Here is a 24,833-nt window from a genome sequence, read left to right as displayed (position 1 = left end):
GCATATTGCCTAGAGCCTCTTGAACACGAGACTTTCTGTCCCGTAGGAAATTCCAATGCAACATTTGGTTTTATCTGCAACTGGAACAAGCTTTCCAAATGTCCATTTCCCACAGAGGGGAAAAATTTAAGAGAAACATGATTTTAAAAAGTCAGAATTACCTATGACACTGCCACAGACTGGTCCACAACAGATAATGATGTGGCTCTGATATGGCTTTAAGTGTAGCTTTAGATACAGGAATAAACTGAAGTCTGGTGGCACAAGACCAGGAGGTGTATCCTCACATATCCTCGGTCACGGGCAGTTTCACCACAGCAGCGGTTCAGCTTCAGCAGGCACAGCCGCTGCCTCCGCTGTACAGCCGGGATGCCAGGATCCACAGTAACCAGGTGGATTTGGCAGCTCACGGCGTTTACAGCAACGCGGCGTTTTGGGGCAAGTGCCGAAGAGCGCGATGTCTGAGGTTCATCTGGTATGCTCCTGCATTTTTCCCTTTTTTAGCCACAAAGTAAGTGATGACTTTAATGTTTGTCTTTATAAAGTGAGTAGGAGTTATATTGGCTATACTGTTACTTGGCAGTCTTAATGGCACTACACTCACGATTAATAAGGAATAACTATCCTGCAATTCAGGCATAGAATGAAATGGGACATTTCGGTAGCAGTAACCAAAGAAAATGTTGGCAGTGGGTGCTGTCTTTGGGCTATTTTTGCCTAACCAGACTGATGTGAATAGATTTTTTAAATGGTTCAAGCGTATAAATATTCAAAGAGATGGCAATATATTTTATTAAAACCAGCGCGTTGCTTGGTAGGGCAGAAGGAAATAATGGCTCAAGGATCTGGGAATGGGAGATGGAACCGTTTACATCTAAGTCACTCTTTCACATCCAGCCAAGGTCAGCAGTAAACAAGAATCATATCGTTACCAGCTGGTGGCCCACAGAATGAGAAATAAATTGATAGTGTGAGTCCGGTTTCCATTAACGGAGGCAAATATCACAAAAACAGAACCAGAAGTGGAACTAATTGACACCGCTGCTGGCTCTACCTGGGAATTTAAGGACAGAGCTGTGGTGGAAACCTGACCACCTCCTCAGCGTGGCGGGTGGTCCACCCAGAGCCAAGGTGGAGCTGCCCTTCTCGCTGTCACGATAGCGCGGCGCTGCACCTTCCTCCTCTGAGGCAATGCGCCCAGTGTCCCGCATGAGCCCCACAGAGATGCTAAACCTAGAGACCTCCTCCCAGCAGGGCAAGGGGGGACGCCCGCGCCCCCCTGCCTTCCCTGCGAACTGGGCACAGGACAAACGCCTGCGGCCAATGGATTTTTCATTGGCATTTGCATCAGTAACGGCCTCTTCCTCCACCTTCCTGTAATTACACATCCGCTTGAAATAATAAAGTTTTAAAGTATAATACATCAGCTTGGACTGAGGTGGCAGCTGATGTTTGTTATTATTTTTATTGTTTGTTTCTTCTGGATTTTTTGGTGTAATTAATTTATCTAGCCATAATATTTTAAAAACACAATCAAATGTCATTTTAATTTGAAACCAAAAAATATAGACTCATAGTATATGAACACTTTAAAAATGATGACTTTTTTTTTTTAAATACCACAAAGAGAATGTCAGTTTAGCATAATTACATTAAAGAACAATCCCCTGAGAGAGAGAGAAAGAGACAGAGAGGTTAAAAAAAAAAAAAAAAAGAGTAAAGAGCTGCCAAAAATAAAAAGACTCCATGGGTCAGTGATCGCTTGATTACAATGTACACATTACAATATGCATGTGTATATATAAGAACATACATGCTTGTACATAATCGTATATAAACCAGCATGCTTTAACACTTAGCTCCAAATTTATACTTTACAAAATGGTCCTTTCATAGGTATTAAGAGAGCATGAGATCCAGAACTACAAAAGGAAGTGTGCTGGTTTGTTTTTACTTTTCTCATATGACAGGCCAAATATTGCCTTTCTTGACGTTAATATCTGGAAATTTGTTACACAAGTAAGGTAGGGGGAAAAAATTAATAAATGGGACTCATTAAAGGTATTGCCAGAAAAAACTTACAAGATTTGGCCAGGCCACTGATTTAATCAACATTTTTTCTTATTGAAAGCAAATGTTCACATACAGTGGAGTTGAACTGGCTAACTGGGGAAGTTTCAAAAAGCGGAAAATGAGTCTGTATAAATCTGCATATACCAAATACTAAATGGAAGATAGCTCTGTCTGCATATTCTGGGAAAAGCAGAAGTAAGGACAAAAGGCAGAATAAAGCTGGGATGTCTGTCAAACAATGCTCTCTGAGGAGAGAAGCAGCATCTGTCTGTTTCTGAGCTTCTAGGCTGGTTGCTGGAGGCTGGCTACGCTGTGAGGATGGAGCCGCTGTGAGATGCTTTTCCTTCTCCGCAACATATTTGGATTTATAGCAGATTTCCCTCCCAGAGCTGGAGATGTATGCTGAGCCGCACTTGCCAGGGCAAATGCTCCACGCTGAAAGGCAAATTGCTGCCCAACGTGCCCGGCGGTGGCCGTCTCAGCTGACTGTGCCTCCACATCCCATCGCCCGTGCTGGCGAGTCCAAGGGTACTGGCATCATCTTGCTGGAAGAGGTGGACAAAGCCCAGCCATGACAGATGTATTTGGGGGCAAAGGGAGAAGCAACCGAGGCAGTAGGGGTGGTTTTCCCCCATCATCCTCAGATGCGAATATGCATGTGCTCCCCTGAAAGCTGGCACCCGGTAGGGAAGTCCTGGTAGCTCCAGCTCCCTGAAATGCCACCTGGAGCACACATGCACTTTTATGGGCCTAAATCATGCCTTATAGCCCTGGGGAGATGGGGTGTGCAGTCCCATACATCAGCTGGGTGCAGATGCCACCGTCATCTGTGCCTGTAGGGAGGAACCTCTCCTGGCTTCCTTAACCAGGGCCAGGAGAAAGGGCCAGTCCGTACCGTCTTCTTTTTACACATCAGCGTGGGAAAGAACAGCAGCACGTAAGATAAGACAAGCACTTCCGTCTCATTTAATTTGTTTGCCTGATATTCAGCAGGGAAATTCTTTGTGCCATGTGACGCCTGGCACAACAATGGGTTGAAGCAGATAAAAACACTGAGCAGAAGCTATGTAAAATGCCACATCTACAAGCAACACTGTACGAGGCGGCTGTGCAAAGCTAAACATTTCCCTTACCCCTCTGTGAGTGCGATCTGTGCCTTGAGTCAACTATGCCACCTTGCTATAGACAAAGATTTTGGTTTACGTACAGGAATCTTAAAAATAGCCTTCACCTCCTGAACCCCTTTCTACAACTGCTCCTCCACTTAGGCACAAGCTGAAGCTAATTTTCACACAACATCTGCTGTAATCAAAACCATCTCTGTGGCTATAAGTTAAGGACAGAGAATTTATGGCCCATGTTCTTCTCGTCTGACACTGGGAAGCTTTTGTGTACATTGTCTATATGTCTGCATTAGCTATACAACTTCGGGTCCAGACAGCCACCCTGTTTCTTTTTCAAAAACACTTTTTTTTTTTTTTAAAGTCAGCAAGGAATGCTCATTACCATGATGGCTTAGGAAGGAGTAAGCGATGCCAAGCTGCCTCCAGCAGAGATGCAGGCTACTGTGCACAATTAGTTGTTAGACACTGAGGTGGTTTTTGATCATCCAGTGCGCTTAAAAAAGGATCCTCAGCCTGGACCAACTTTCCCTCACTATAGGTAATTAGGAAAGAAAAATAAACGAAAGCAGGACTCCTCTGGCTGCAGAGCAGTGCTGTGCTCAGCGTAAACCCCTCAGCTGTACAGCGCCAGAGGGAGCTGCGAACAGCACTGACAGTTCAGGGAAGTGATTTATGAAGCTTTTCTTTTGTGAAAAGTTGGCATCAAGACAAACTATACCCCTGCTGCTGCCTGTGTATACCTCTGGCAAGTATAAAACATGAGAGTGTTCTATAAACAGACCGTTATGCCCAGTGACTCCTCTTAAAAAGCATGATTAGAAACCAAAACAGCTTGATCCACGTTCACTTAATATCTGTATCAAGGATTATGATACGGCAGCAGAAGAACAAGACACACATCATACCACCTGGTACGAGAGAAGATAAGTAACCATTTGTTTACTTAGATAGAAACCTGAAATTCTCCCTTGCTGAACATGTATTGCTGAGCTAATCCATTCCGTTATACCGAACACATTTTTCTTCAAGTGTGTCACTAATGAAGAGTTTCTCTGCTGGTCTGGATGAGGTGGTAACAAATCTCTGTCCATATGATTTCCTCTGTCCTGTTCTTGTCACCTTTCCAACAACAGCAGTAAACTTTGCAGATTAGTACACTGACAATCACAAACTCATATATGTCTTACACAGACATATATGCCCTCATCCAATTGCTCAAAGATACCATGCATGAAAGTTGTCATTAGGTTAGTGGGTATTAGTAGGTGTTAGTGCTTGCTTAGACACCACACCAAGGAGCAGCCCATGTCCTTCAGCACAGGCCATTATGCTGTATTTGTGAGTCAGTAATTTATTTTTAAGTAACCACTTGCTGGGAAGCTTAAAATTAAAATTAAAAAAACCTCTGATACCGTATTTCACAGGAAGGATGCAGTCCAGCTTTGTGGTCAGCGATAAAGTAGAACTAAGGAGTTCTGCATTATAAGAAATCCATTTGCATGCAAGAACAACTGCAGAGGCAGATGAGGAAAAGTGCCACATGCACCACTCAGCTGTTGCAAGGCTGCTCATAATTTGGATGAAAAGCAGTAACAGGGTTTTAAGGCAGCTTAAGAACGGGCTAATGTGTTTAACCTACAGATAACTCAATCAAAGCTTTCCAGATCCTGCTGTAAGTGTACAATATACTTAATCCAGTACAAGAGATGTCATCTCTGCAGCCTCCACAGAGGTGTTTCTCTGCTCAGTTGAGCCGTTCTCCTTAGGGGTAAATGGGCTGCACTGTTACAATCAGCACTGAATCCACACACGAGTAAAATTCGCCGTGGTGGCTGGATCCTCCTTATGCCGAGATGATGGAGAACGAGAGTAGGTGTGAGTGTGCACTCATTGTGCGCACTCATGAGATAATGCCAGCTGAAGAGCACCTCTACTGACCACACTAGCTTGAGATCCTCACGTGTCTCATGGCAGTGGTACCAGGCACAGCGGGGTCCTGATCACCCTTTTGCTAGCATGTCCCAAACGGCATGCTAGGAGGCAGCACCATCAGCGGGGCTGCCCGGGTTGGACTGCATGGCCAAGGCTGGACCATCAATAGCCCAGGCACTGGACAGGAGATCCATGGCATGGCTGGTTTGGATTATCGTCCATCTGTGTCCCTTTGCCAACGCAACCCAGAACTGAACTGTTGTGTTTGTTACAAGGAGAAAAACGCAGGAATAGCGTTACAAAACCTCTCACAAATGAAGTTGCAGTGACTCCCAGAGGGCTATTTCATATCACTTCTAATTCATGAGTCTCTAGTTATTGATTGACAAAATCGGATGAGAATAAGGCAATACCTGATCTCCAGGACTGGTGGTAATTACTCTAAAAAGGTACAAGGGATATGGTCACTGACTTAAAAATAACGCAACATAATGATCTTGAGGATGCACTAATATCCAGTCCCTCCAATCTTTATAGCAAATGAAGTAACCCAGGCTTTAAATTATGGAAAGAATATTTCCTCAGGGCACAATAGAGGACCATAAAGAAATACCTTCTCAGGGGATTTATTTCAGGAGGGCACAGTAAACTTTTTCCTACCCCATCACAACATTTAACTCTCACCAAAAGCAGATCTAGAGGCATGTTTGGCTGGAGAGCTACAGGAAAAGAAAAATGAGAAATTGAAGTGGGTGTTTTGGATGACATCCATAGTGGGATACTGTGGTTTCAGGGTGATGTTTTTGTCAGCTTTGCACCTGCCCTACCTGGGAAGCTGTGCAGACCAGCCTGATTAACATGACTGATTTTAATCAGGGCTAGAGAGGTCACCTCCCTGCCAAAAATCTGGGGGTTTATAACCCACCTATGCCATCACATCAACTAAATAAACTCTCCCTGCTCCTTCTGGAGTGGTGACAACATTTATTTGATCTGTTTGGCACCATAGATTAAATACAAAGCTGCACACTGAAGGGGAGAATTTTTTTTCAATTACATTTTAGGTGAGATGGAGCAAGAGTAAGAGAGAGAGAGAGAAAGAGCAAAGTCAAATAACCAAGGTGTTATGTTAGAAAAAAAGGCCTTTTCCTTGGCACAAAGTAATTGGAAGTAGAGCCAGGAAATTATGATTCTAATACCTACTCTGTCATCCGATTCCCTGTGTGGTCTTGGGCAAGTCCTTTAACCTGCCTGTCTAATTTCTTCAACCTGTAAAATGGGGACAACCAACCACAGAGGAGTTTGATGAGTACTAGCAGATGTTTTCACAGCACATTGCAAAAATGTGAGAATCCATGGATGTGCTATTATTACTCCCCAGGAGTACACCTGAATGAAATTAATCCGAAATGAAAAAAATTGTGTGTAAGATGCAAACAACGCTCCTCTCTCTGTGGTGGACAACTTTATTTTATTTATTTTTAATTGAGTTACAAAAGTATCCTTACTAAGAATTCTTGCTTTAACGCTGGTTGAGAAACATTTTGTCATCAGAAATTTCTGCTGCTTTCACTGGGTCTCTAGGGTTTGTGGTATGTTTCTGTTTCTTAACTGCTGGAGTATGATATTAAGGATTAAGTTGCTGGAGAAAATACTAGAAAATCTGAAATTTGCTCAAAATTTGTTCATTCAGGATGAAATTCAATCCATCCCCTTCAAGGTAGACATGACTGGAGGAGGCATTTGCATTTGTCTCCTCCTTCTACCAGTTTTGACAATAAAAGCCCCGTTCCAGGGGCCTCACATAAGAGAAATGCAGGAAGGCTATTCACGTGACAAATAGAAGATACAAGAAATTAAAATGGGGACTCAGCAGGAAGACGTGATGAGAACCTCCCCAGCTTTGCTACTTGAGTATTCAATAGCTTTCACTGCAACGAGATGAGCCACACCAGCAGAAAGCTTAAATAAAGCAGTTTGATAACTTGATGTCTAAAAGTAGTGTCCTTTCCGCTTACTCAGTACCTTACTAGGGGTCTGATTTGCAAAGATGCTGACCATTTGCCAGTCTTCGCAGAAATCCATGGGAGCAGAGAGACGCTGAGCAGCGTCAAAAAGCAAGCCCCTTGCCTAGGTGCCTCAGACCAATGTGGAAATCCAACTCGTGGTGTCTCTGAAATTTCTGCTTTAAATTTGCTTTCAAATGTCTGCTATGCTAACCCTAGCTTTGCTACAAATCAGCAGATTTAGGGATTTCTTATTGGCTTGAGATGCAGTGTAAAGCCCATTTCCAGCAGCTGAAGAGGGGGGTAGGATTTCTTGCAGTGTGGAAGTCAGGGTATGGCAGTACAAATTCAGGCTCTTGGAGCCGATCTCGTTCAAATTTCGAACATTTGCCATCCCCTGGAACAAGCGTTGCTTTAGACAAGTTGCATAAGATGACAGAAGAAAACTGGGACTTCACTGCCGTTCCCAAACAAAGAGCATATTCATTAGGCAAACCACCTCCTCCGAAGCACTTACATTGGCATATGTTTCCTACAGACAGCAAGGGCTTCAAATCATATCATATGTTACTCATTTACATATCACATTAACTAGCGAAGACAGCAGAAATCTCATGTTACTTCCTAACCAGCTCGGGATCTCTCTGCAGCTTGTTAGTCACCTCAGAGGCCTGGTGCTGCGCTGCATGGTGGCAGTTACCAAGCCACCAGGTGGTGTAGGGCCAGCAGTCCAGCTTCTTACACCCAAAGCCCACTCTTTTTTTTTTTTTTTTTTAAGCAACAGGTTATTTTATGAAAATCCAGCTCATTGAGGAAGAAAGGAGTCTCAGTTTGGGAGAGGCCTGTGCATCAAACGGTGAGGATGGTGCCACCCCGCACCTGGGGTGGTGCTGCTCCGCGTCCACGCAGATGGGCCAGAGGTGGAAAGAGCTCACAACACGATGGCTGAAAAAGCACAGAACTGCGTATCACCTGTGGGCAAATTCATCTCACCGCTTACCTTGCTGACACTCCCAGGGCTGTACAACCCCGACTACCCGAGTGTTGAAACCGTGGCCAATAAAGGGATTTTACTGTCATTTAATAACAACTGAGCAGCTCAAAGTGGCCACAGAAACCAGTAAGAAACTTTTAAGGAGGGAGGTCTTCCAAGGGAACCCACTGATTTCTTTTCCTTAGAGGTCTCTGGGAAGAATTTAATTTCTTTGCCCGGTGGAAGAGAGTTGTCATGAGCAATAGTTTAAACTTTCATGTGGCATGGTGTTGGTTTCATTTAAACCACTTTGCAGCCCTGCTTAAGGCATTTTCTTGTGTAACTGACCCTCCGCTGGTGCTCCCAGATCTCCAGAATTCATATGCTGTTGTGCCAGCATACTGAATGGCTTCCCAGCTCCAGAAATCGGGCATTCACAATGCCCGAAAGACAAGTCATTTCTGCAGTTTGCCAAGTAAACTAGGTTCAAGATCATTGTATTCTAGTAGTGGTTTGAGCGTGTACGTCAGTAGCTTTTGTTTAGTGCAGTTTAGTTGTGCCGTCATGGACGTGGTTGATACATCGGGAAGTAACGCTGGGAGAGCTGAAGGTTCTGGCAGAGCTGAAGCAGATCCCCATTTTGGAAGCATTAAGGTAGGTGATTAGTCCTGTTACAGCCATTTGGTTTCCTTAGGCAGGTAATTTTTTCAGGCTGTTAATGCTCAGCCACCACAGAGGGTGAGCCGGTGGCTTCACCTGGAGCTCCACGTCACAAAACGGGTGGTGGTGTAGGCACCTGTATTAGCAAGGCGTGACACACAGGTGAAGAATAAAATACCCTGGCAAAGTTTTCAGGGAAATTTACACAAGCTGTGCCAAAATTAGCCTTGATTTAAGGTTGCTGCTATTAGCCTCTTGCTTTATCAAGCAAATTAATAAAGAAAAAGGCTCTTCTTGTAATACTTGGATATCAAAACCTTTTTTTTCCAGCAATAATTTGTTTTCTGTGTTGGGATTTTAACTGAAAACATTTTGCTGTGTAGTTTTTCCACTTAGCAAGTGGATTATTGCCACTTAAAACAATAAGAGGCAAGTATTATCCCATGTGCTACAGAAGGATCTGAAAAAATATGAAAGCAATAGAAATATGCCAAGTTTTGTTTACACATGTGTGCATATCAATGGTTTTCTGGTGGAGGCAGATGAGAGGAGGGCTGGGAAGAAAGCGCCGGCATGATTGATTGCATTTTCCTGCTCATGGTCGTCTGTCTATGTGACATACATGCAACAGTCCATATGGTGAGCATAGCCCTCCTGACTCGGTGTGAGTATTTCACACATATCTACCTCAAAATCAAAACTATAACTCCTTGCATTTGTTTATTTTGCTGGGGTAATATATAGGGAAAGGTGACCCAAAGAAAACAAAATGAATAATACCAGAGAATTCCATTTTCACTCAAAACTCAGCAAAAACCAGACAAAGTTTTCTGAGGCGTAGAGCAGAGGAGGGAGTACTGTGGCCACCGGACCCTTTTCCCATGGATGCTGCCATCTCCATCATCAATCCTTTAACTTCTTACCTATTTTTGGAAACCGTTCTCACACTAAATTTCCAAAAGTTGTTTCAACTGGGATAGAATGAATGAAAACTGAACTAGATCCAACATCTTGTCTTTTATACTGGTAATATATTTGGAGAAAGGACTATTTAAGCCTTTTATTTTGCACAGAATGAAGCACATTGCCCCTGCTACACAACCTGCCCATGAATAACCAGTCTTTCAAAGCTACTTTGTCCCCTCCCTCCAGCGTTTTTCTCAGGTTTATATATCTTTTCTCAGGACTGCAGGAAGTATTGAAATCACTTTGAGAGATGCTTTTTTGATAATATTTCTGCTCCAATGCAAGGAAAAAAAAGCAAACCAAACCAAACAACAACAAAAAGAAACAGAAAAGAAAATGAGAAAGAGTGATCTGGGAATTTTACCACTTAGTTTTCGGCTTTAGATGGAGAGATCTTGTAATTTTCTGAAGCATAACCATACAAGATCTCTCCTCTTTCAGGGCTTTTAGGTTTCTTGAAACACAGTGGCCTTGTTTTGATACAGGAGCACTCAGACACAGGGATGGTTGTTGCATTTGACATTTCCGCTGTTGATCCTATGTTTGCATCAGCTTATGGAAATGTCATTTAGAGGGAGACCCTCAGTCTCCCAGTGGCTGTCTTTCTGACTCTGGATAACACGGCAATCCAGCAGTGTTAGAGATTACAGCAGGTATCAGAATCTGGTCACTGTCTTCAAAATATACCTGTCTGTTTCCACTTTTGTAGTTCATTTATCAGGAAGCAGAGGACAGAAGATTTTTTCCTCAGAGTCCCCATGTCCTCAGATGTCTATTTTGCCCAAATAGACACGAAAGAGGCGTTTTTCCATATCTCCTTTTACATTTTATTTAATTTTAATTTAGTTTAAATTAAGTTAATTTAAAATGCATTTAATAAAAAATAATTTTATTTTTTTATTTATTACTTTTTTAAAAGCTCACTCAAAGCCTGTTATCAAGAAGTATGTCAGACCCAAAACACAGCTCTTGTTTCATATGCAGTATGAAGAATAATAACTATTTTAAGAATAAAACTGATACTTGAACAAAAGTCCGTTATACAATACTCCCCTGTTGGGGAAAGAAAATAAGCCGTAACCACTTAACTTTTTCCATTTCTAGTCTCTTTCTGTCTAAGGAACTTTGTCAACATTTTGCAGAGAGAACAAAGTGCCAGAGAAAGGACTTAGAGGAATCTGATGGCTATCTTTCCAGCCATGTGCTTTCTTGTCCACTTACCTCCAGCCGTTTGATTCAGCTCTGTCTGGGGGTTCAGTGCCTGCCACCCTGTACAAATATTACTATTTTTAGTGCGTGCTCTTAGGTGCGAATCCTGTTTCACAGATGCTCAGTATGATAATGGGGATCTGTCCTACCTCTTCCTCAACACGCTCGGGACAGAACCTCACCAGACATGTTTTGCTGGGGCTTTAAGTTCATACACACTTTCCCAGCTGATGTCTCCCATTCAAGTGCACCAGCAGCGTTAGCTCTCCCAAACTTTGCAGGCTCTTGCCTCATCTCCTCTAAAAAAGAGATGGAAGTTTATTTTTGCAGCCTGGCTTCCATGTCCCTTTCCTGTTCCCTTTGCCTTACAAATACAGCGGACATGCTTGTGGCAAGAGTGTTTGCTAAGGCTGCAAGCTGGGAGAGAGTTTTGGAGACTGAGGAGAGGACAGGACTTCTTTTACCCCGTGGCCATGGGAATATGCCACGTGGCTGATCACAGACAAGCAGGTTTGATCAGCAAGCTCTCGGCAAGCTGTTCTTCAGCTCTCCACACACCACCAGCTGCTTGCAGACATAAAAAAGGGAAGTATTGACAGTGGGTAACACAAAGCACATCTATTTTTTTGGAAATGCCAAATGAAAGCACTTGTTTTCCTTCAAAATGCATTTCTGCACTTGGTGCACCTTCAACTGAGATATACAGCTGCAAAGAGTCTTCATCCTCTGTGTGACCTGCAGAAGGGTGAGAAACTATTACCCTTGTACTGAAGCCTTGTGTACCTCGTCAGTGAGGGCACAGCAGCCTCCCAGCCTGGAAGCCCCCGCACTCCTTCCACTACGCCAGCCCACGGAGCCGCACCAAGCCAGGGGAAGGTGACCCTCTTTCCCGTCAGATTTGTGGCAGGAGGATGCGCTGCCCTCGCACGCCGAGAGGCTCCGGGTATGGGTCTGCCAAGAAGTGGGTGTCTGTATCTGTGCAGTGCAGACAGGGTCTGCTTCGAGGCCTCCGCCTGTCAAGACAGTCTGATAGGAAAAAGGTCCTCAGATACCCGCCCAGAACTTGCCTTACACTAACCAAGGAAAACACACGTAATTAAATTAAGGCACTTTGTTTTTATATCAGTACAATTTATAAAGATACCAGTGTGACAGTTTCTAGGCACAGATATAGCCTTCATATTTTTCCTGGATGTAGCACATTGTTTTCTCAGCCAGAAAGCTGCACTAGGGAGACTCCTGGGCACAGAGTAACGCTTCAGGCCATCTTCCTTGGTAACGAGAAGGGGTGGTATCTGCCCTTAACTTGTGTTTCTAGCTAATTAAATTCAGCAAGAGTGCCTTCTTTAACCAAAGACAGTCACATGGAAGTATTTGGAGCGGGGAACGCTGATACCTGATGCAAAAGTTCACACCAGCTGTCATGCCTTTCAAAAATGATAAAACATTCAATCAAGCTGTAAGCTGGACCATTCTGTTTTGACAGCGTATTTCCTGCATCCAGAGTCTCCTGGTGTAACGGGGGATGTTTTCAGCTCAGAGCCAGTTCTCTTTGGGTGTGGGTGACTTTATGAGTGCGGTTACACGCTGATGCGATGTGATGAGATGTGGCTGAGAGCAAGGTGTAGCTCTGCTGCCATTTGCAGACACTTGCAAGGCATTGCTGTGGGGGCAGAGATCGCTGTCAATGGTCTCCAAACCTCCTACCTTGATACCATAAGAGGCTCTTCCCTTCCCACGCTTTTCCCAGTGACACTACATGCTGTCTTGTTCTGTCCCCTATGCTCTCCAGTGGCTTTTCTTTTTTTCTTTTTTTTTTCTTTTCTTCCCTGGAGAAGATGCAGAAATGAAGAACAAAAATCAAGCAATAACAGCCTGACCATTTTCGGGTTGTACCCACAGCCACAGGGGTGGGAAGTCCATTGCGGGGTAGCGAATGAAGCAGGAAGGTAGACTGAGGCTGATGCACTGCAAGCATAAAACATGTCCAGAGGTCAGGCACCTTGAAGTTTCCTCTCCAGATCCTTGGTCCCCTAAAAAGAAGGTGATTTTAATTTTTTCTCAAGTAAACAGCTCAGGATCTACACGCAGCATTTCCCTGAGCTTCCTACACTCTGCGGGACAGCTATTGCACTGAGTTAGGTTCAGAGTGGGTAAGGCCAAGTTTGGGGCCGAAAACGGTGAAGAACTAGAAAAGGGTGTTCCAGGTTCCCATTGCCTTGGAAGAAGGTGGTTGCTGCTGGCTGGGTTGTCCATCATGTACCACAAGGAGATGATCCTGGGAACAGTGAAGCACCCTCTCCAGTGGCACATGTGAAAAGGCTGCTATAGTGGGCGTGTGGAAACAGCATCCCTGAATCCAGGGAAGTATCTGCATGAAGCAGGAGAAGCAGCACTCCATTGAGGCTGGGGGGCAACACACACGGCCTTGAAGCCCTGGAAGGAATTTCTCCTTCAGAACAACCACGTGTACCATGGGTCAAGCCTCCAGAGGGTGCCCCTCTCCAGGTGAAGACAGACCTTTCTCCCAGGTATGCAGGGAATTAGGTGCTCCCTCACCCTCAGAAAGGGAAACATCCTTTTCGCTGAAAGACAGAGGCTTGGGCATCATCTGGTGCTTGCAGGCAGCTGCCAGCTGAAGTGCTGAGTCTGAGCCTGGACCAGCAACAGAAATGGCCCTGAACAAAGGCAGAATTATTGCTGATGTCATTCATAAATTATCATCTTTGATGCTTAACACAATTAAACATGCTGTAAATTAAATTAATATTTGTTCGTGGATTCATATAATGCAATCATTGTCAATTAGGGATTATAGCAACAACCCACAGGGGATGCAGAACAAATGGGAACTGGCTTTAGTTTTTAATTTAGGGGCAGACTGCCATGCCCTTGTTCACAATGAAATAGTGATTAACTTTACAAAGATAATGTGCTTTTATTAGCCCAAAAGGATCTTTGGAGTGGAGGCCTTGCAATCAGCCTGGCCTTGATATTTACTGAAAATAGAATTATTTCATTTAGTCCTTGAAAGATCAGCAACTAGGAAATTGTGCTTGATTTCTTTTGCTACTGAGAATGAGCTGACCCAGTCGTGATTTGGGCTGGTCAGGGTTAATGTTATTGGTTGCACTGGGATTGAGCCTCTGACGGATGTCCTATCTATACGGCCTTAAGAAAAGAAAGGGCAGCAACAGTTATTTTGAGACAACCAGCTTTCTCATAAAATAAAACTGGATGAGCCCAATAAATGAATTTCACTTAATTTACAACCTCCTACATTTGCCCGCCAGAGCATACTGTGATATCCTTTTGCTGCGGACTATGTTGTACAAAATTTAATCGTTTCTGCTGAGTTGAAAAACTAATAAAAATAATTCAGGTACACATTTTATGTGTAATGTTTTCTGAATCAACTGACCTGGGCATGTTGTCATACAATTGTAGTCACTGAAAAACTAAGGTCAGGATGAAAAAACTACGGACTCGGGGTAGAAGAGGAGACTGTCACAGTATTATCTTTAGACTTTTTGTCATTGAGCTGCTTGAAGCCACTGGGTTACTTTAGGAAAAAAGAACCTCCTAACAGCGAAGTCCCAATGATCTCAGATAGAGTTTACATTGAGAAAAAGCAGAGCATTTGACTTTCCTCTTAGAGTTCAACATCACACACATGCAGTCATCCATCTGTTTCCTTAACTAGCTTTTAGCTTGGAAAACAGAAGTAGTGAACTGAATTTTGTCAAAGACTACAGACTACAGACTATTAATACAGACGATTTTGTCAAAGATTATAGAGCGTTGTGTACTAAACAGTAAATATTTGCTGTGGCATTCCAATATCTGTTTTGGCTTAAAAGAGTAAAAGAGAGTATTTGAGTAGAGACCAAGGCCCATGGTCTTGATGGGAAATACAATTTCACCTGTGAACTGGGTTGCTACTTTGGCCATGGGCCAGAGAAGGCCAAGGAGCAATGCGAGAAGGTAAAATTTTCAACCCCCCCTCCGAAAACAAAGCAGCCTCTGGTGCTTCAAATGAGTGTCTAGTACGCCCACCTAACTTATGAAGCACCCAGTAATTTTGACAGCTGTGACCCTGAGCCTCCCTGGGACAGCATGCTGTCTGCTTAAGCTGTGAGTCCAGAGACATTAGCTTGGGAATAAATTTCACATTTTCCAGGCTGTCTGAGCTGGGCTGGACTTATCCTTAACAGACTCCAAGCTGAGGAAAAGGAGATCAGATATTTGAACCTCTGCAGACCTATTCATTGGCTTTCATTGGAAACACTTTTGAAAAATATAACCATTTCATGGCATGCTCTCAGAAAATAATACAAATTGGAGTTTTGTTTTATTGTGAAAACAGATTGCATTAGGAAAGGAAACGTAGCTAAAGCTCTTCATGCCTCTTGTGCCTTACATATAGGCACATAGGGTGGGCCTTTGGCTTGAGATTATTTTCTCCTCCCTACACATTCCCTCTAGTGGCTGCGTTAATCCAGGGTTAGTGAAGAGTTACTGTCCGTCTGAGTGGATTGGAACCTCCTGCATTAAAACCCGTATTTGAGAGCCTTATAAAAATGTCATATTGCATGCTCATCCTATATCTGGATCCTAAAAGGCAGCCATTTGTGGAACTTGAAATTCATTAAAAAGTCAATACGTCCTCATTCATATCCTTAGTTGTTGAGAAAAAGATGTGTGAGGCACATTCTGAGTTTTGGGGCTTTTTTTTGCTTTTATTCAATTTACTGGGACCATGATGAAACCCATCACTCGTACCCCATCCATCCCATCATCATCAAAGTATTCATTTGGTCTTCTCTAATTGGGATCAAATTTTTAAGAACGAATTTGTACCTACGTGAAGATAAACTCTTTAGCTCTGCATTTAATTTTTCTCTGTGTTTCCAAAGAACTGAAAATTTGATTCTTCTTTTTATGCTTCTTGCAGATAATTTGATACATAGTATTTTAGAACATTTCTTTTGTATTTACATTTTGGCACAAGTACATCATATTGTTACATTGTTCACAGCCTTTCTATTGTCATTGCCAACTTCTTTTGGGGAAAATCAAAGAAAAGCTGAGACAAGATATATCAAGCCACAGTCATTTGGCTGCCTAATATTTTATTGCTCCCTTCTTTCTTATTGGTTTCCAGTTCTCAGTCTTGTCATTCAGTTCTTCTAAATAAACCATTTTTCTTGCTTGTTTAGTAAATAATTTTACAAACAGAGCTGTGTGAGGACATGCATCATACTTTTCTTCAAGTCACACAAGTTAAAACACTCTACAAAGCCATGCCATGGTTGACTAATGTTTGGAATGTTTCCTTTTTATGACGGCATATTCTAAAAAGAAAAATGAGGTGACTTTGACTGAGATTTCTTAAAAACAATTTTAAAAAGGATACTGATAATGTAACCAGTTTGGGATTCTAGGACTTTGATTGCTGAAGCCTCCGGCCTCTAGAGAGACTCAGAAGAAATGAATGCAGTTGCCCTTGCACATCTATTTTCTCCAAATGGTCTTACCAATAATTATTTTTCTGTGCGTATTTTTCGAAAAACAATCAGATCTCGGGGAAAGAAATTGCTTATTCACCCATGTGTCCAACCCGCAGCTCTTGCAGCAGTCTTTCTGTTCTCAGGACTTTCACTTCACTTAAAGAGAGTCTCTGCTATGGCTTGGCTTTTGTACATTGTTTCACCATAACACTCGGCAGAGCATAGCTTCTTTTCTAAGGAGCAGTTAATTTCCACCTGTGCTCCCTATACTGAGTAGTCAAAGCCCACTCAAACTTACTCTAAAGATATACGGTCTGGTACTTCAGAGGAAAAGAAAAACCCCTACAGTGAGGGGTATCTCTTCAGAAATTTAGGGTGAAGCCATATGAGATGTGGTAAGCCAACCAAGGAGCTCGTCGCAGCCCAAAGGTTTTGCTCCCTCCTGCCGTCTCCTTTGCCCCCCTTTTTAACTGGGCGCTCCTGTACCAGACAAGTTAGCTCAGCTATTTCTCTGCGTTATGAAGGCTTTCTGCCTCCGACTCCTCAGAGGCTCACAAAAGGTCCAGACACGCAGGGTAATTTTGGGGCAGCGATCCAATGGAGAATCAAAAGGCCTTTGCCATCAGTCAAGTGCTATCACGGATCTGCTGGTTTGTGATTCCCGAAGAGGCAGGAGGGCACCATCAGGCTTCTCTGGTACCTCTTGATGGCAGTTGAACAGTGGGTGCAAGCTGGCTTCAGGTGTTAAATAAATAAGACTAAATTGGACACAATTCTGAAGATTTTATATAGGCAAAGCTCCCTTTTGAATCAAGCTGTTCATGCAGTCTACATAAATAGTCCCCTAAGGACCTCATTAGGCATTATTCTATTTTTTCAGTTATTATAATACTCTCTTTTTTCAAGTCATTCTAATACTATTTTTTTTTCAGTTATTATCCCCTAGAGACTGGATGATACTGTTTGTTTAGTGCCCATAAAATTTTGGTTTTATTTCCTTTTTTTTTTTTTTGCTTTTTTTCTTGCTTCTATTTCATTATATGCCTTTAATTTAACTACAGACTTAGTTCTAGTCAGACTCGGCGAAGGTCTTTTTTTTTTTTTAAATCATTATCTTACTCTATTGGCCCATCATGATTTCATCTGCTCTCTTAGGATTCATTTCTCCTACATACAGGGCATCACTACAGCGCTTCTCCATGCAGAAAAACAGAGTCCACCCTCGCTAAAAGGCCCCCAGGGTGGGTGGAGATTTCAGTATCCCTCAGATGGGAAAAAGGTCCTGAATGGGAGGGTCGCTCGTACTGCCTGATGAGGCATCTGAGCATGGCCCCTTGTGACTAATGATGTGATACCCACTTCCATAGTGAATCCCTGGGGATTTTAATCTCTCTGACGGTTTACACCACATTTCAGCAAAACACTTTGTATGGGCTTAATCCCGTCCACATTCGGGAGAGCACTTCAGCACATGCTTAGCCCAAAGCATATGCTCAGGGCCATTAAAGTTAATGATGCTTAGGCAGATTTCAAAGTTAACTGTGTTAAGGGCCTCTCTGCAGTGATGGTTTCCAGTGGCTTGCCTGGAAGAAACTCCAGAAAATATAGCTGGATTGAACTGCAGAGTGTTTTCACTGTGCCAAATATGTTTACCATGAAAACATGAATGGGGAAGTGTAAACCTCTGTACTAAATACTGCTAGAAGAATGATTTATATGCAGCATTTAAAAATATTGTTGCAATAGAATAGATTAGTATAAGGTCTCTGGGGAGACAGTATGTTTTCCTTGGGTTTTGCACAGTGCCTGGCATACTATAGATGCCAGAGTTAACAAATAGTTATTAATAATAATAAAATACTTCTACTGACAGGGCAGACGCCAGTTGTTCGTATCAACCACGTGTCAGACAGATAAATATAAACCTGCTCATATTAACTCTCTGTGAGTTAGTGATTTTCCTAAGATGGGACCAGCTCTACTTTGTATCTTTTTCCACCCCTTACTCTGTCTCCCTTCAGCTTAAAACCTCTTTTCACAGCCCAGACAAGCTGTCTGCCTGAGTCAAATCAAACAGTGTAAGTACAAGAGCATCAGGCACTCCTGCTTCACTACAGGAATAACGTAAACCAAACCCAAGCGTCAGCAGAGCACAAGCTGTTGACAATTAATGGCTCTATGGCGCACATCTGACTTTTTTTCACGGTGTAGTTCTTAGACCTTAATTCATTAGAGGCACAAACGTCTTGTTTGACGTTAAGTGCTTTACTGCCCAGTCATGAGATGTGCCGAAAGCTCCACCCTTTCAGAAATGGGTGACATCTGAAAGACAGAGAGAGAGGGTGTGAGCTCTCTGCCAAATTCAGGCGAAAAAGGCAAATTTTACGGAGTTGCATACTGCAGCAAAGCATTGCGCCGGGCCTTGCAAGCTGGTGACTACTGGGCAGCAGGGCTGGAGATGCCAAAACTTGACACTGAAAATGCACCATTACGAGGTTTGGGGTGGAAATATGAAGTGAAAGCAAGCTGACTTGCTACGAAAGGCAAACAACTCCCTTCCTAACTTCGTGGTCTTCTGTTGTCAACCAATCTCAATGTGACCAACTCCCACACTGGCTCCTGGGAAATGCCGTGTGAGGCAGGAAGGCAGCAGCAGCGCAGGATGCGGTGAGGACACCTTGAGCGTGTTCTTGACTTACTGCCCTGCCATGCCACCTCAGGCAAGCCCTGCCGTGGCCTCACACCTCTGATAAAAAGATGATAACAAGGCTGAAGCTATTGCATGCAGAGATAAAATACAGTGCCTGCAGTCCCAGCTGGGCTGTCTTTGCTCCCTTTCTGATTTTAGCACATCCACAGCACATTGCATGTTTTCAAGCTACACAGCCACAAAGGCTAGAAACTTGGTTTAAAAAAAAAATTAAATAAATATAAAAGCTAGGATTCCAACCTAATCAAAGCACTCTGGAGGCTGAGATAATAAAAATAACAAGGGAAGTTATGAGAGCCGCTAATGCAGCCAGCGTCGCAGTTGTGCCCCCGCCACCTCTAGCTGCCTGAAGAGACAAGCGCTGAGTTTGTCAGGCACTCAGCCTTCTTCAGAGCCCAGAAACGCTCACATGTTTTGAGGAAAACAGGATTATTTTGACAAGAGCTGCCAGAAACTGAAAGGTTCACACACATGAGGAAGACTGACTCTTCTATTTACAATAAACCGGCCTGGCGGCTCCCAGCCCAGCTCCTAAGGGCTGTCCAGCACAAAGGCACAAAGAGGTTTTTTTGGAAGCATCCACATTCTCCAGCTGCCTCCAGGCAACTGCCCTATATTTTCTTGACAGAACCCTCCCAGCCAAAGCAAATGTCCCTGGCCAGAAGTCAGGCACCCAGTGGTACCTCGGGGACCCACCACTAATGGTGCACACCCACCCACACCTTCCCCTCCTCAGCTCCTCATGAAGCTCCCAGCCCATTGCTTTCTTTCCCAAAATGGCATGCGGCTGCCCTACTCACTGGCATTGCAAGAGAGGGAGGTTGCAGGAGAGCAAGTCCTGCCTGCACGTAGCCGGGGTGCAAGCTGCAAGAAAGGGGCAGGGCTCCTCCACAAGTGGACTTGGCCCATCACACTTTGCCTTCTGCTGTGTACACTGGCCTTAAAAGCCATTTCACAAATAAATACATTAGTATGTGGAAAGTTAGCCTTAATAGAGTGTGTAAAGGGTTTTGGCACAGAAAAGGTGTGTGATAAACTGCATTCCAAACCCCAGCCCTGAATTAAGTATTTAAGAACATCTTCCAACAGGGAAAACGGGTGAAGAAAAAAAGAAAGAAACAAAAGAAAAGAACCGAAGCAGTTGGCAAAGGCACAGATGAATCATGAAACTCTACGTGGACTGCCAAAGTCAAAAACACTCTTAGGTACAATTTACTAAACCAACCAAGTAAGAGGTGCTCGTAAATTACGGATGTATGCAGATGTTGGTGGACTCCAGAATTAACCCTAAGCCTATTAAAACTTTAAACACTCAATGTGCTTGACTGTCAGCAACGGCTTTAAATGGTGTTGCAGTTTGCAGATCACCAGGGATTCAGACTTTCCCAACCGAACACCTTTAGGCTGAGGGCTCAAGGGCTGCATCCCACTATGTTTTAACAGGATGCAAACCTTAAAAACGTGGAATGTACCTACAAATAAATCACATCATGGGAAGGTCCAGCAGAGTGTCTGTAACCATGACATTTCACAGATTTAAGATCAAGATCCCTCTATGAACATTTTAGATGCGATATCTGCTGAGATTTCCAATGCATCATGAGGTACCTCAGTAGGGCACAGACTGGGGACCGCTCCCCTTTCCCGCTCTGTGTATGGAAAAGGTTTAAACTTCCAGGAAAAAAAAAGATTTAGTCTCCCCTGATGCTGTGCTGAGAGACCCAGTCTTGTGCTGAAGGCACCTCTGCTCTCACAACAGCCCCAGTTTCACCGAGGTATCTCCCTTTAGGGAGGGTCTCTGAAGAGGATGAATATTAGAGGGCTAACTTACAATACACATTTTTTTTTAATGATGTGAAAAGCATGCTTAGAGGATCAAAAAGTCCTATCATCTATTCCACTATGCAAAATTCCAGCCCTAAAATTTGAGTTGAGCCACTGGCCTCTGGATGTCCGCAACTCTACCAAGGATGGCTCTGTCCTAAAGAAAAAAAAGGAAAATTAATGCAAATACAGTATTACCTTTTTCTAACAAAGTCCACCCCTGCTCCTGGGGAAGGGTGAAGCAGGAATCCTCCTCCCTTGCCCATCTTAGCTTTCAAACTTCTTTTTTTTTTTTTTTTTTTTGCCATCTGAACTTATTAAAACCCTTTATACACTTATAAATTCTTCTGTGGTACATGATATGTTTAAAGCCAAAATAATGAAAGAAAGAGAGTGTTTCTTCCCAGAGATCCTTAAATATTGAATGCAAATTTCCTGATAAAAATCCCAAAGAATCACAACATAGTCTAGTGTACTATAAATTATGCTAAATCAAATAAATCAGACTATATCGTCCCTAGTGGCTCCTACACAGTCTTTAAATATATTACCCACTCCTCATCAGTCTATTCCACTCAATAACCAGCTCTGTCTTCAGTCCCCAGGCCCGCTTTAATTTGAACAATATATTAGCCTTTGCAGTATAAAGGAGAAAGAAACTTCAGGAAGAAGGTAGGCCGGCTTACAAATGAATCTCCTGTGGCAGCTTGCTTGGACGTGTAGGATGGATGGCTATTCTGAGCGGTCTGCATCCCAAATGCAGCCAAGGCAATAAATCCTTCCCCGGTCGGCCAGCCAGCGGCTGGGAGCAGGAGTGGTCCCTGCCTCCACCTCCCCCAGTCCTCACCCCCCCTCATCCCTCCCAAATACGAAGGTTTGCAGCCTCCCCGGCTCCATTCAGAGGGCATATTTCATGGCAGACGTGGGAAGAGAAAAACCAGCAGCTCAGCCTCAGGGGAGAGGGGTCTCCTTTGGTGGGTCTCCCAGCATTGAGTGGCCATGGCCATCCTTGCATGGGAGGTGGCCCTAGCTGGGTAGATCCAGAGCCCGTATCTGCCATCCTACCAAATGACCCCCAGGGCACCCCAGGGCATGCGGTGGAGAAGATGGACCTGAGCATCACCTCCCATAAGCTGCCCCTGGGAGGCTGGAAGAGGGCAACCAAAGGTAGCCGGCCAAAAAGATGCTCTTCCCTGAGGTGTCTCAAAAGCAGGGAGACTAAACTGCCCGGCCCTTTCCGAGGGTACAGGCCAGTGTATGACGTGCCTGAGATACAGAGTCACAAGCTGAAGGCTCATGGTACCGAGCCAAGGCTTCGTTCGGGCTTCCCTGGAGAAAAGAGCACACAGCCCTGTGTCTAGCATCGTAAAACATCTGGTAGGGCTATCAGGAGGGAGACTGCTGAGGATACAGTTTAACAGAGCTGCTGGGATTTTTTTTTATTGCATTTATTTTCACGAATCATAATAATAAAAAAAGGAAAAGTTGGAGTCCACTCAATTGAGTTAATGCTTTCGGAATTTTATTAATCAATGTCTCAGCATTCATAAAAAAATGACACCTTTTAAAACCAGTGGAGAGGAACATTTCCAAATACTTCCAATCAAAAGAAATTATTTTAAAACTCACATTACATGTATTTTTAAACCAACCCCTCAGGGAGATGGGTGTGAACTCTGAATTATCCCAATTAACCTCAGTGCCAGAGATCAAGGCCAAAAAACGCAAAATCAGCTCTAAGCTTTCTGAATAGTTTGCTGAGGGTGCTACAGTGCCAGTAAAGCAGATGACTGTGTGCAGCTGAGCTTTTTCCATGCCCTGTGCTGGGCCTGTCCTGCGGCACCACGAAGAAGAGCTCCAGCACAGTAACACAGAGCACGGGGCACTGCAAAGAATAAAACAGCGCAGCCCATGACAGCCCCGGTATTGACTAAATAAAAATCTGCCTGGTGAGGAGAAAATGGAAACCAAATTATTTTAATGCCCATAAAAAGATGTTTACTGACCAAGCAAATGCATTCCTTTTGTCTGGGCGCATGGTTAGCATTCACTTAAGGGCAATAATTTCAGTGCCGAATTAAGACGCTGTATTTCATGCCCAGGGCAGGGCTGAATACCAGCATTTTCACTGTGAGTCTGTGAGTAAGTGAGGGGGCAGCACATTGCAAGTGCAAGCACTCTATGATTCCCTGTGGGTCCTGTCCTCTCTAACTCTAAATGCTGGATAGTACACCATGTTCTGTTACTTACCATGGAGATGAAAAAATTAGTAGAAAAATCTAAATTTGGATCAGCAAAACTGAAACCCGGGGTCATGAAGGAATTTCTTCCAGGGCATACACACAGCCAGTGGGAGGTCTGGGGAAGAAACCGGATTCTTTACCCTTGATAGTTGCATTTAAGAAGCTGTTTCCCCTCTTCTCCCAAAGCTTACCTTCTCCCTTCTTTTTTTTTTTTTTTTCAGTCACTCTCTCTCTCTTTCCCTGCTATGTGACTGCTTTGCTCTTTCCCACAGAGTTTCAGTCTCCTCCTTGTCCCGTGCTCTCGTCTCCTCCCGCAATATCTGCTTGGACCCACTCCCCCAGCCAAGGGCACTAGTGGGAGTTCAACCTGTCCTTCTCTGGGAAGAAGCAGCATCTCTGCCCCTCCTGCTACCTGGAAGGGCAGTGCAAATAAGAATGTACTAATAATGAAATGGATGTGAAGGAAAAGGTTTGGTGGACCTGCCCCCAAACTCTGAGGGTTACACCATGCAGCTCAACCAGGCAGGTGAAAGAGCAGCTCTGATCTGTTGGGTAGGAGGAGAACACGGGTCTGATCATGATCAAGGGGACCTTTGATGGACAAGACATAGTTACTTACACTGGAACATGACCTGGCCAAAGAAGCAAAATAGGATGCAGAGCCATGTCTTGCAGCAGCCCTCAGCAAGGTCCCGCCTCCCAGCAGGAGAGCTGACTCAGGGTGACCGTGCTCTTCTGAGCCACTTCCAGCAGGTCCTACAGAAACCAGACAGCCATTCAGTGCACTGACCCAATTCATCTTGTGAAATCAAATGGTGAAAGAGAGGAGTTGACAGAGGGGAGCGGTTGTCATCATCCCCATGAGATACAAGAGCTTTTTTTCTGGCTATGAATGAAAGAATAATATTCAGAAACTGTTAAGGCTCGTCATTCAAATACATTCAAACAGATACTATTCGTGCTACAAAGGTTTATTTAACCAGAAGACAGTGAGGGTCCAGGAACCAACAAACACAGGGTTTGAAACTTTTCAATGGCACTAAGTTAAATTCAGAATAATGCTCTACGAAGGCTAACTGTTGTGCTGTTCACAGACGCCCATTGTGAGCAGAAATGTTCATGTGTGCAAACGTTACTGTGCAATGCTCGAGCTTTAACGCCACACAAAGACCAGTTCAAGAGTCACTCAGCTACCTAGAGCAAAAGGCAAGGTTTTACCACAAGACCCCATTCTTCAAAACAAGTTTTACTGTGACAGACAAGACTTGGTGGGGTATTGTCTGCAACAGCAGCCAAGTAGCCCATGATCCTTGAAGGGCCAGATTTCTGCTGACCATGTCGAGCCAGGTCTCAAACCCACTTGCAAAGGGAACTTCCAGTTGGAGTGAGTGGGAACCTACTCGCTTGGCAGCTGGCGCTGTTCAAGTAAGTGTCTGGGAGTAAGGAATTCAAGAATTGAAAAAGTTGTTGGATCTTAACCAAATCCCGTTGACTCATCTCTCAAATTATTCAGCAGACTGCAATATTTACAGTGCATTGTTTTACAAAAATTATGCAAACTATATGTCTTTGTCAGATAAATTATTCACTGTGAGTAATATGA

This window comes from Larus michahellis, chromosome 5 (assembly GCF_964199755.1).
Source record: "Larus michahellis chromosome 5, bLarMic1.1, whole genome shotgun sequence".
NCBI lineage: Eukaryota > Metazoa > Chordata > Aves > Charadriiformes > Laridae > Larus > Larus michahellis.
This window is presented reverse-complemented; position numbering follows the sequence as displayed.